The sequence below is a fragment of the Sander vitreus genome, chromosome 1, assembly GCF_031162955.1.
Source record: "Sander vitreus isolate 19-12246 chromosome 1, sanVit1, whole genome shotgun sequence".
In the NCBI taxonomy this organism is placed as follows: domain Eukaryota; kingdom Metazoa; phylum Chordata; class Actinopteri; order Perciformes; family Percidae; genus Sander; species Sander vitreus.
In genome coordinates this window covers 40,315,568-40,325,567 of record NC_135855.1, presented here as the reverse complement: position 1 = coordinate 40,325,567, position 10,000 = coordinate 40,315,568, and the positions used below count along the sequence as shown (strand labels likewise).

Sequence of the window (10,000 nt, the reverse complement as noted above, 5' to 3'; positions counted from 1 at the left end):
ACAGTGAGCCAGATGGGCGGAGTGAAGCAAGAAGAGAAAGAAAAAGCCCTCTACAAAAAGAGAGTCTCGTCTTCACGTTTGTCCTCCCCGGCGCTCGCTGCGCTGCGTCCAGATGGCAGCTCGTCTCTGCAGCCGTACAGAACAGAGGGAGGCGACGGGACGCCCGTCACAAGCCCCGCGAAATGCTGCCCCAGGACCCAATACGAGCCAGAGACAAACCCTCAGCCTGCACGCCCACAGCCTAATCTGCATCCACATGAAGGAGGGGGGTCTGTGTCTGTGTCTGTGTGTGTCTGTCTGTGTGTGTGTGTGTGTGTGTGTGTGTGTGTGTGTGTGTTAAAGTCCAAGCCGCTGTTACCCTGGTTGTTTAAAATGTGTGTGTTTACTAATTCATATTTAATCTTAAAAGGGCCCATAAATCCTTTTTATTCTGAAAAGCAACTATTTGTGCGTTTGTAGTTTTGTGTGTGTGCGTGTGTGTGTTAACAGGGAAGGCTGAGAGTGTGTGTGTGTGTGTGTGTGTGTGTGTGTGTGTGTTCCCTGCAGCTGATAGCCGGCGTGCTGCTGTTGTGTGTGTGTGTGCTAACAGCCCTCTGATGGCTGCAGGATCACAGCCAGATAGGCTGAGGGTGTGAAAGTACAGCAGCCATTAAAGCTCAATACGACCTGGGGGGTGTGTGTGTGGGTGGGTGGGTGGGGGGGGGGGTGTGTTGGTGGTCATTTCTTTTTCTCTCTCTTCTTTCTATTTGTCCCAGTCAGCATCACACAGCCTGCGTTGGCCGTCAAATCCCACGATTGAATAACTGTCAGACCGACATGATGTTCATTCTTCTCAGAAAACAATCCGTTTTTAATAATGTATCATGTTATATTGTCTCTAGAAGTGCATTATTCAACTTTGGTTTCTGATTAATTAATTGCAACACATGCATATCTGAATACAAACCGAATCCCCCCCCCCCCCGTGTATCGTGAAACAATCGAGTCGGGACAAAAGCACGTCGTCCCGGCCCTGCTGATGGAGTCCAGAAATGTCTGCAGCTTGTAGCTGAGCGAGCATGCCTCTCCGTCACCGGGACAAACAAACTGAAGCAGTGAAGTGATGCCGTTTTATTCTCTGCGTGTTTGAGATGTCGGGCTGAATTCAGATATGTGGATTCTTAAATTCTCAGTTCGGTAGGAACAGCCGAGGATGTGGCTGCTGCGTGAAGACTGAGCGAGGGAAGGAGCCGAGATAAGAAAGACTTTTAGATGAGTTCAGGGACTCTGGGAAGGGGATTCTGGCTTTGGGAGTGAAGACGAGTGAAGAGGAGAGGAGAGTGGGGGGTTAACAGCTTCAGCTACACATGTGGAGGGGGATGGGGGAAGCTCGAGCTCGGGCGGATCCGCCCCGATCTTAAACTGATTTACACAAAGATGCGAAGTTGGCTGGTGTCGGAGGACGCAGAGCAGCGGAGGCTCCGTCCTCTGGGGACAAACAGCTGCTGAATGGGAGTCAAAGTAACAGACACACAGGGATTTAAAGTGTAGCTCTCGCCAAAATGCAACCTAGGGTGTTTGTGAATGTACCCGAGTCAAACTGTCATGTTAACATAGGGGGGTACTGACTTTAGTTGCCAGGGTTTAGACATTAATGGCTGTGTGTTGAGTTATTTTGAGAGGACAGCACATTTACACTGTTATACAAGCTGTAACCTTAATACTTTACATTGTAGTAAAGTGTCATTTCTTCAGTGTTGTCCCATTAAAAGATATAATGAAATATGTACTAAAATGTGAGGGGGGTACTCACTTTTGTGAGATACTGTATATATGCCGTTTCAGTCATTCCCCGGCTGCAATGACGCTGGAGACCTGGAAACGCTGATTTCCGAAAAGGGGGAGAAGTCTGGACAAACATCAGCTCCTTTCATGGAACAACTACTGAACTGACAACTAACATGACTTCCTAAAGGATCTTGGACTCTATCCTCGTCGTCATATTTTTGCACTTTATGCACCGATACGCACTAAGTATTTGTATAAATATATAACATGTATTGTATTGGGGGGGGGTCTTATAGAGACCGGCGTCAATAAAAGGTATAGTCAGACGGACAGTATGAGGAAAACAATGTGGTTTTTAAACATTAAAGCTTGTAAAACGTGTTCTAGTAGTAGCCCAAAATACAAGTATATGATATGAACATGTTAATGAGCATGATATGGGACCTTTAAAATGAAATGTCAATACATTGCTGATACCGAAATTCCAAAACACACACCCCCACACCCCCCCCCACAGGCTGTAAACGTCGTGCTGTGACATTTACACACAGATGACCCTCGTCAGCCAGCGCTTTGCATCTCAAACTGATTAGGGGGAAAGTAAACTGTCGCTCCGCAGAACAGGAAGTCACAGATCAACTCAAGCTGTTGCGTTTACATGTCGTAGTACAGATGTGCGTACACAGCAGCCACAAGCGCATCTGGAACTAGAAAACGATGCGCCTTACAAGAATCAAACGCATGAGGACACAACAGAACTGAACGGATTTAGGGCTGCAACTATACCGATTATTTTCCGAGGGACTCCCTTTTAAAATGGCCACGCCGGGTTTTTTGGGGGGGGTTTTAAATCGGAAAAATACGTCACGCCTACAATGTAGCCGGGTCATTAGTGTCTGACAACATTATGGAAAGGATAGTACAGAGATAGACCTTTTTGTTCAAGAGTAAGATCCTTTTTGTTTAACAAGAAACGGCCCTGAAAGCCCCATCACCAAACTCCACCAGACTCCATGTAAATAATCAGGACTTTTAGCGTGTATAGAGCCAGCATATCTCCACCAGACTCCATGTAAATAATCAGTACTTTTAGCGTGTATAGAGCCAGCATATCTCCACCAGACTCCATGTAAATAATCAGGACTTTTAGCGTGTATAGAGCCAGCATATCTCCACCAGACTCCATGTAAATAATCAGGACTTTTAGCGTGTATAGAGCCAGCATATTTCCACCAGACTCCATGTAAATAATCAGTACTTTTAGCGTGTATAGAGCCAGCATATCTCCACCAGACTCCATGTAAATAATCAGGACTTTTAGCGTGTATAGAGCCAGCATATCTCCACCAGACTCCATGTAAATAATCAGGACTTTTAGCGTGTATAGAGCCAGCATATCTCCACCAGACTCCATGTAAATAATCAGGACTTTTAGCGTGTATAGAGCCAGCATATCTCCACCAGACTCCATGTAAATAATCAGTACTTTTAGCGTGTATAGAGCCAGCATATCTCCACCAGACTCCATGTAAATAATCAGGACTTTTAGCGTGCATAGAGCCAGCATATCTCCACCAGACTCCATGTAAATAATCAGTACTTTTAGCGTGCATAGAGCCAGCATATCTCCACCAGACTCCATGTAAATAATCAGGACTTTTAGCGTGTATAGAGCCAGCATATCTCCACCAGACTCCATGTAAATAATCAGGACTTTTAGCGTGTATAGAGCCATCATATCTCCACCAGACTCCATGTAAATAATCAGGACTTTTAGCGTGTATAGAGCCAGCATATCTCCACATGTAAATGGGTGAATTAAGGGTTTATTTCAACCAAACCAGAGTGGTGATTGTTGGAACAGTGGAAAGATGAACCAAGACGGCTTTTGGTAGTTTTATTTAGTTTCTGTCCACTTTGAATGAAGTGTGTTTTACGCTGATAAAATGACCGGTTATTTAAATAGAGTCTGGTGGGTGTGAATATTTTCTTCAGGGGCGGGCATTTAAAGCCTTTAATTTCACAGGACAGATGAAGATATGAAAGGGGAGCGAGAGGAGGAATGACATGCAACGGACTGCAGGTCGGAGTCAAACCCGCAGCCGCTGCGTCGAGGCATACGCCTCTACATATGTGCGCCTGCTCTACCAACTGAGCTAACCCGGCCACAGATTAGATAGACTTTACTGATCCAAAATTGGGAAAATTCAGTGCTACAAGCAGCAAAAAGTATCAGACACACAGCACACATACAGAATAGACAAGAAATAATAAATAGGACAGAATACAACAACAATTATTCAAAAATATAGATTAAAAACACAAAGAATGTACAATGGCGAATAAAAACGTACCTAAATAGTACGTATAAAGATGTAAGTAAACCCTAAGTTATAGTGCAGTATTGTGATGTATATGAGTTTTTATTCAGGTCCTTCATGTTTGACAAATGCTCTATAAATAAAGATTAATCTTCCTGTCGACATGACGCTTTTCTGTCTCTTTTTTCGGTGCTTTTTTTTCCACCACTAGAAGAATAGCATATCTTTATTGTCATTGTAACAGATACAAGAAATAAAGTGCAGACCTTGTCAAGTGACAATCATCTATGAGGTAATATATGCCTAAATAGAGACACACCCTTACTAAACACCAACTCATTAGTTTTACACTTTATCTGGAACTAAAAGGTCAATAAACTTGATTTATATGAAATGATATCTAATGTTTGAGTCATCCACGTTATTTGGGGAAATTAGGTTGAAAGAAACCCAAATTTCTGAGGGGTGGGGGATGTTCTCAGACTGTCGTAGGAAACAGAAAATACGAGAAAACTACCTTTTGGGCAGTCGGCGCCCGCCCATGTCACTCAGTTCACGGCTAAATGGACGCTGCATTTTTTGTGACCACATTACCAGCTCATGTTCAGAGCATTTCCCCTTTTACACAAACGTGTAAAACATGATATTGCTTCTTTCTTTATCTCTCTTCCTTCCTGCTCTTCTCCACTTTCTCCCTCTCTCCTCCGCTACCAGCGGAGCCATCGGCCAATCGTGGTCGCTCTAACTGAGCCGAGCGCCGGTCGGCCGGGCGCGGCCGAGATAATGAGGAAGAAAGATAACAGGCACGAATCACAAACGCATCAACGCACGCGCGCACACACACACACACACACACACACACACACACACACACACGCGCTTGATGTGTGGGAGCAAAGGTATAGTCACATCCCACATACAGAGCTATAAATATATAAAGAGTGTAGATTTAGTTATGACAGAGAGAGAGAGAGACAGAGAGACAGAGAGAGAGAGACAGAGACAGAGAGAGAGAGAGAGAGAGAGAGAGAGAGAGAGAGAGAGAGAGAGAGAGACAGAGAGAGAGACAGAGAGAGAGACAGATACAGAGAGAGACAGAGACAGAGAGAGAGAGAGAGAGAGAGAGACAGAGACAGAGAGGTTGAGTTGGCAGCAGAGTGGCTCTTCATTACATCATTACGTTACTATGGTGCGTTCAAGTGCAAGCATCAAGTGTCGTTCAGCACTAAAACTGGATTCAAGCAATGCCTTCTGATAAACGGGTTGGTATGATATCCTACGAAACAAGGCCAGTGAATGTCCCCCGGGGATAGGTTATGTGTACCCCAGGGGGTACGTGGAAAGTAGCTCAAACTAATTTCAAGTTTAAAAAAGGAAGCTGAAAGTAATGACTAAAGTCAGCGTTTCCAAAGCTCTCCGTCTGTCTGCAGAGCCCTGCTACACCCTGTAACGCCCTGCAGTGTCCTGCTACACCCTGTAACGCCCTGCAGTGCCCTGCTACACCCTGTAACGCCCTGCAGTGCCCTGCTACACCCTCTAACGCCCTGCAGTGCCCTGCTACACCCTGTAACGCCCTGCAGTGTCCTGCTACACCCTGTAACGCCCTGCAGTGCCCTGCTACACCCTCTAACGTCCTACAGTGCCCTGCTACACCCTGTAACGCCCTGCAGTGCCCTGCTACACCCTCTAACGTCCTACAGTGTCCTGCTACACCCTGTGACGCCCTGCAGTGCCCTGCTACACCCTGTAACGCACTGCAGTGCCCTGCTACACCCTGTAACGCCCTGCAGTGCCCTGCTACACCCTGTAACGTCCCTGCAGTGCCCTGCTACACCCTGTAACGTCCTACAGTGTCCTGCTACACCCTGCAGTGCCCTGCTACACCCTGTAACGTCCTACAGTGCCCTGCTACACCCTGTAACGCCCTGCAGTGTCCTGCTACACCCTGTAACGCCCTGCAGTGCCCTGCTACACCCTGTAACGTCCTACAGTGCCCTGCTACACCCTGTAACGTCCTACAGTGTCCTGCTACACCCTGTAACGTCCTGCAGTGTCCTGCTACACCCTGTAACGTCCTACAGTGTCCTGCTACACCCTGTAACGCCCTGCAGTGCCCCGTAATGCCCTGTAGTGCCCTGCATTGCCCCGTAATGCCCTGTAGTACCCTGCAGTGCCCTGCTACGCCATGAACTACTACAACTACTATTTCAAGTCATAGTTCCATTATCTTTATTGTGACTAATATTGTCTCTGTTCATCACCCCCCCCCCAACCAGCACCGTCAGACACCGCCTAAAAGGGAGTTTTTCCTCGCCATTGTTGCATTGCATGCTCTTGGGGGAATTACTGGAATTGTTGGGTCTTTGTAAATTATAGAGTGTGGTCTAGACCTCCTCTATCTGTAAAGGGTCTTAAGATAACTCTTGTGAGCTTGTTATGATTCCATACTATAAATCAAATGGAATTGAAATCTTTGCAGCTGTAGTCCAGTTGTGTTTGAGTCCTTTAACTAAACTACATTTCCCTGCTGACCACGTTCTAAAAAGATCTCAAAGTTTTTACATTTGCTTCCAGGCAGAAAGTAGTTCCAGTTCATTTCATTGCTCAACTTCGCAGACACTTTGTCCAGAAAGACGATCCATCACAGTCAACATTTTGCTGGCTTTAATTTAATTTGCCAAAAAGCTGCATTATCATAATGTGAAGCTGCCGTGGGGAGCCGAGGTGATTTTTCAAAATCTCCACTCGATGGTTTTGCATTTGAGGACACTCAAGACGTCTCCGATTTGATAATTGGATGCTGAAAAGCTTTTTTTATTTCAAAATCACATCCAGAAGGCAGTTTGCTGTTTATGGCCTTCCACACACACACACACACACACACACACACACACAGACACACACACACACACACAGACACACACACACACACAGACAGACAGACACACATACACACACACAGACACACACACAGACACAGCCACACACACACAAACACAGACAGCCACACACACACAAACACAGACAGACACACACACAGACACAGACAGACACACACACACACACACACACACACACAGACAGACACACACACACACACACACACACACACACACACACAGACACACACACACACACACACACACACACACACACACACACACACACACACACACACACACACACACAGACACACACACACAGACACACACACAGACACACAGACAGACACACAGACAGCCACACACACACACAGACAGCCACACACACACACACACACACACACACACACACACAGCCACACACACACACACACACACACACACACACACACACACACACACACACACACACACACACACACACACACACACACACACACACACACACACACACACACACACACACACACACACACACACACACACACAGACAGCCACAGACAGCCACACACACACACACACACAGACAGCCACACACACACACAGACAGACACACACACCTCATCACAACACAACACATGTAGCGAGTGTAACCAGGCGATAATATCAGCCGCCTCCTGTCAGGAGAGGAAACAAAGCAAACAGCCGCCCCGGTCAGGACCGAGCTGTCAATCAAAGGGACAGCAAATGCATGCTGGGAGCAAAGTGCAGCTCCGGGAGGATTGACAGGCGCGGACAAGATACATACAGACAGAGTGGATGACAAGTCCTCTCCGGGGAGTTCTTAAAGCAGCCTTGAAGCATGACTGCAACGTTTTAAAACCTTCAGACTACACTGAACCAATGTCTCTCATCTTTATGATACAGCGTTTCCTCTATGTTGATATTACCGTGAAGTGAAGGCCACGGTAAAATGTCTGCCGCCACGGTATCAGAAATAGGGCAGACGCTACAACAGGGTTTCCGCTAGGTACACCGCGCACCTTCAGCCGTTCATGAAAAGTCATAAAGTCGTAATTACACGACTCTGCAGAGCCGTGTGCTCTACTGAACTCACGCAAACTTTCATCCGCTCTCTCCCTCCCCTTCAGTGACAGGACGTCATCACTCGCAAAGTCATGGCAACCAAATAAACAACAGGGCGAGTACTACTTGTCACTCAGTCTTAGGCTGGCTACACACTGGCTGCGTGGCGTGAGCGGGTCAGCTGCGTGGCGTGTCTCCGTTTTTTATTTCAGCTCTCATGTTAACAGGTTGGAGCTTACACACTGCCTGCGTGACACGCACGTCTCAGGCGCGGCTCGAGCATGCTAGAAATAGGACCGACGCCCATTTTTCAAGCGTTTCCAGGCAAAATAGAACAGGAAAAGATGTTTATATGTCATTTTGACACTAATACATATTCATAAATGAACTGTTGATGTTTGAAAGTCTCTAGGTTTTGATATAAATGTAATAAAAAAGTAGACTTTCTAATATTGCACCTGTCAATACAGAAGGACTTCTGGAGCCTATTTTTCCGTCAATCCCGCCGACGTTGTCTTTGCTGTAATCAGATCAGTATATATTTCTGTTTAACATGGTATTTCATTTTATGAATGGGAAACACACGTGTACAGACAAGGGGTCCCGTGAAATATGACAGCTACAGTTTATTGGAAAATAGCGTTGTGGACACTGAAGTTGATGAATGTACTGTTTATCAGACCCCAGATGAGACAAGAAGCTAACGTTAGCTAACGTTAGCCACGCTGCTGTGACGGCCCCCTCTGCCTCTGACGCCCCGCTGCAGGAGTCTGTGTGTATTCCTCCGACACGCTGTAGTAACGTTACTGATTTAAACCCGTTTTCCAGGTTAGTGGGGGTGCATACTGCTTAAAACCAACATGAAAAACGTAGCTAGTAATGTTCACTCAGCGCGTTTTGCTGTTAAACTGTGTGTAAAATGACGGTACCGTCTATTTGCTGGATGGTTTCAAGGTAACGGTCGGTAGCTAACATTAGCCGCTGCTAAAAACGATTCAAGTGGAAACACTGTGATACAACCTGATTGTTAGGTCATTCAGATTCTGGCCATAAATCCAAAATAACCTCAATATTTTATGCCAGCCAGAGCAGGGGGAATGAGAGGGAGAACGTCAGAGCAGGGGGAATGAGAGGGGGAAGCACTAGAGCAGGGGGAATGAGAGGGGGAAGCACTAGAGCAGGGGGAATGAGAGGGGGAAGCACTAGAGCAGGGGGAATGAGAGGGGGAACATCAGAGCAGGGGGAATGAGAGGGGGGAACATCAGAGCAGGGGGAATGAGAGGGGGAAACGTCAGAGCAGGGGGGGAATGAGAGGGGGGAATGAGAGGGGGGGAAACACCAGAGCAGGGGGGAATGAGAGGGGGGGAACGAGAGGGGGAAACACCAGAGCAGGGGGGAATGAGAGGGGAGAAACGCCAGAGCAGGGGGAATGAGAGGGGGGAAACGCCAGAGCAGGGGGGAATGAGAGGGGGGGGGGAACGAGAGGGGGAAACACCAGAGCAGGGGGAATGAGAGGGGGGAAACGCCAGAGCAGGGGGGAATGAGAGGGGGAAAGCACTAGAGCAGGGGGGAATGAGAGGGGGGAACGCCAGAGCAGGGGGGGAATGAGAGGGGGAACGCCAGAGCAGGGGGAATGAGAGGGGGGAACGAGAGGGGGAAACGCCAGAGCAGGGGGAATGAGAGGGGGGAATGAGAGGGGGAAACGCCAGAGCAGGGGGAATGAGAAACGGGGGGGAAACGTAGCAGAAGTTGTTCCTTTTTAAACCAAAACGTAGCGGTGGAAATGGAGCCCCCAGTCTTGTCTGCCTGCAGTGGAAATATTCCACTCATTAGCACCTGTTTGAGGGCAGGAGTTACTCAGTGAAACCATTTATCTGTGTTCACACACACCACTGAGTCACTTCATCAGCAAACATCTGGTTGTTGTTTGTTTCCCTGAGATTA

At 47.2% G+C, this 10,000-nt stretch overlaps 1 protein-coding gene across 1 annotated transcript in view; it reads right to left on the bottom strand.

The window, feature by feature from the left end:
- Window positions 1-10,000, bottom strand: part of large2 (LARGE xylosyl- and glucuronyltransferase 2) — a 116,048-nt gene that overhangs the window by 79,772 nt on the left and 26,276 nt on the right. The window lies entirely within an intron of this gene.